We start from the raw sequence: 3779 nt of genomic DNA, 5'->3' as shown, positions 1-3779 counted from the left end.
TTCCATAGTACGCCGTCATGGCAGTTAAAGTGCGATCACAGCACTCTGGCTGTGCGGCACGAAAGGGTCGCAGGTGAAAGAGGAAGATGGAACAAAAAAACATGGGTAGCTAGCTAGAATAGTAAGTTTAAAGCACAGCACACTACAACACTTTGCTGATGCCCCATTGATCATGAATATCTGATGCTGAATTTGCATAACTTTTTCTTTAAAGAAACTATCCTTGTGGGACACTGTGTGACAGCAAATTCTATACGTTAACACTGCTGCAAGAGACACAAGTTTCTGGTCCTTAGGCTAGAAATGGGATAGTTTTGCCTGAAAAACCTTAGATCTTCCTTCGCTCACTGTGTAATCTCCAGAAGTGGGAATGCCACTAAAACAACTGCCATTCCCAGCCACATCTGTCTGGGATGATGGAAGTTGGGAGTCCCACACATCTGAGGCACACATCCCACCCACTGAGAAGACTGCATTTGGAAGTTCTGGTTGGTTAACTTTTGACAGGTGAATAATCACCAGAGGTGGAAGTCCTTCAAAGCTTGACTTGGCTCCACAAAGCACCCAGAATGCTGGATTACCTTCTTTGAAGACACCACATATAGCTATTCTTCTGCAGCGTTGGCATCTTTCAGAGTGAGGCCTCTAGGTTGGCACATCTAATGGTCTCTGACTCAAAGCATGCGACAGATTTTAAAGGCAGCAGGTGGAATTAATCACTCTGAGAGCCCCTTCCAAAAGTCAGCAGGAGCCAAGCAAGCGGTAATATGGCTCTCGGCAGGATTTGGGGTTGGCAAGCCACCATCTGACTGGGAAAAGGGGCAGAAGTGGCTTTGCAAAGGCCACAGCAGCCCACTAGGAATGCCCAAGGTGTACCCAGCTGCTCTTGCATTTCCTTCCCAATGAATAAAATCCAGACTGTGGCTTCATCTGAGAGGCCAGTCTGACAACAGAATCTGAGTGCAGAGAGAGCCTTTGGGTGCAAAAAAAAGGAGAGAGAAAACAAATTCACATGAAGCCTGCTTAATTTAAAAGAAAGGAGGGATCATTCAGGCTTGATCTTGTCTCTGTGCTCTTCTTCTACACCAGGTCCAGGATCCCACATGGATCCCCTCAACCTGCATGCTCTCTTTCTCATTCTCTTTCCACCAATTTTGGTATTCTTTCCTCTAAAGAGGTGTAAGCAAAGAGTGGAAAACTGGTGGGGCAGAATGGATATAAAATTATCTAATGCAACCTGATTGAATATTCATTGCAGGAGACTGGAAGCAGAGCGCATAGTGGTTGAGAACGGAGTCTGTTTGCTGCTGTGGAAAAGGGAAAATGAGGTCACCATGTCCTTTAAGGGGAGAGGAGAAGAAGAATGTGAGGGCAAGAGTGGGAAAGAAGAAAGGAAAGAGAAGGTTGCAGTTTTAATGGGATCATCAGCTGCCTTTTTGAGTCTGGTTGGGATTTTGCAGAGGTTTCAATAAGGGAATCAGGAAGACTTCAGAAAGCGGGTGGTGGGAATGTGAATAAAGTTTTAGAGAGAGAGAACCTCATCAACAAAATTAGGGTCATTAATCCAAACAGGCTGCTAGCCTCTTAAGAGGGCAGCTAGTTAAAGTTAAGAAAGCAATGACAATTCTGAGATCAAGTGTTCAGAGAGGGAGACCCTGGAATGGGAGGCAGATAATTTGCCAGACATTTAATCCATGGGTCACCTCATAGGTCCTAACTGGCTTCATTTGTTGTGTGCCTTCAAACTACAGTACGTCTGACTTATGGAGACCCTAAGGTGAACCTATTATAGGCTTTTCTTGGCAAGCTTTGTTCAGAAGGCAGTTTGCCCTTGCTTTCCTCTGAGACTGAGAGAGTGCAACTTCCTCAAGGTCCCCTGATGGGCTCTGAAAGCTGTGCACCTGGTATTTCTGAGTCCTAGATCAGCATTCAAACCCCTCCACAATGACTCCCAAATTACTCAATAATATCATTTGGCAACATGACAAAGTAATTCTCTACTAAAGCAGGCCAGACTTTACACAGCTTAAGGGCAGGCCAGAACAACACAATAAGAATTTGGAACCCAGTCCTTAACCTGGGCTGCAGAGCATCCCAGAGGTCCTCTTTTTTAAAAGCAAGTTTATAGTTCTCATTGGTTATGGAAATATGATGGAAAGCATGCAAGCAGAGGTGGGTAAATGAAACTTTAGAGCGAGGACAGGCAGTAACCCATCACAATTGTATCAAGCCACCACAGTTTATTCCCTGTATTAATGCCCAGAGTTGTTGTTGCTTCTTCTTCATCTCCTCCATCACCTGAAGCACCTCATTCTGCCAAAGAGACAGAGGGAGAGAGATTGAGTTGAAAATCCTTAGACTAAGCCTTTCCCCAAGGGGCTCAACTGCTCAGCCCTTCACTTAAACTGCAAGTGTCCAAGTTGAAATCTGAATTTAGCCAGTGATCTCCTGGGGATGTAAGATGAGGCTCTATTCTAACAGTCTGAGGATGCCGCCTCACAATGCCACTGCAATGATGGAAAGATTTAAGAGTTGCGGGAGACAGTGGAGAAGGTAAAGAAAGCTGGCTCTGTTCTCCCCCACAGGAATCCTAAAGGCCTGAAGATAGGATGAAAGGACTTTTCTCTCCCATAATGCTCCTTTTTCTTTCTTTTAGAAGCAGAGCATCTAATTGGGTCCAGGAGCAGTTTTAAAAAAGGGCAGGTGATGCTGCAGCCCTTTGAGAAATGGGGTCTGCTTCCCATCTTGCTAATGCATTGCTGCATTCTGAGGTAGGAAAACTTAACAAAGGGGTATCTGCCAAGTTGTGAGCGGATTCCGATTTGGCAAAGACTGAGCTCTTAGGACCGTGGTTGCCAAACAGCAAAATGAAAAACAAGCAGGGATGTTCTGCAGAATATTAATGAGCAAGAGAAGAGGATGGTGGTGGTGCAGAGCCCTAAATCACCCTCCTGTTCCAGGACTTGCATCAAAATGACAAGATGGGCATCGTGGGTTTGGTGGATGAGGGGTGATCTTGCAAAGGATGCACATATAGTTTAGTGTGGGAGTAGTAGACATTTTGAAAACAGAGGCAGAGCCAGGCCTTCGTGGAGGACTAAGATGGTCCAGAGACTGTTAACATATATAGGTTGGACAGAAATAATCCTCTTAAAACTGTAATGCTTGGGTAACAGCGGGGTCCTGTGAAATGGGACAAGATGGGGAAATGTGTACAAGATGGTCATATCCTAAAGGGAGTCGTAGATCCAAGCTGGAAGGGAAGGATCCAAAGAACCTGGGGTAAGGGGGCAGGTGGAAACTGGCACCTGATTTCTCTGCCCAACTCCACAACTGCTCACTTCACCTGTTGTGCTTTAAGCTAGCTGCTAGTTTAACAATAAGGAATGCTAATAATAATACATTTGTTGTTGTACGGTGACCCTGTTACGTCTTTCTTAGTAAGATTTTTCAGAGGGGATTTGGCCCCATCTTCCACTGAAGCTGAGGGAGTGTGACCTCAGCTTCAGTGGAAGACAGGGTCAAATCCCCTCAGAGCACATCTTGAGTTTCCATGGCTGAGTGGACATTTGAACCCTGGTCTCTAGAGTCCTAGTCCAACACTCAAACCATTACACCAGGCTGGCTCTCTAGAAATAATAATAGCTGTCAGTCTCGGAGGGAAGCAAAGGCAACCCCATTCTGAACAAGTCTTCCCAAGAAATTCCCCATGATAGGTTTGCTTTGGGGTAGTCCTAAGTTGGAAATGAGTTGAAGGCATACAACAACAGCAACAAAAA

Source organism: Sceloporus undulatus, unplaced genomic scaffold (assembly GCF_019175285.1).
Source record: "Sceloporus undulatus isolate JIND9_A2432 ecotype Alabama unplaced genomic scaffold, SceUnd_v1.1 scaffold_24, whole genome shotgun sequence".
NCBI classification, from domain to species: domain Eukaryota; kingdom Metazoa; phylum Chordata; class Lepidosauria; order Squamata; family Phrynosomatidae; genus Sceloporus; species Sceloporus undulatus.
Note: the sequence above shows the minus strand (reverse complement) of the source record.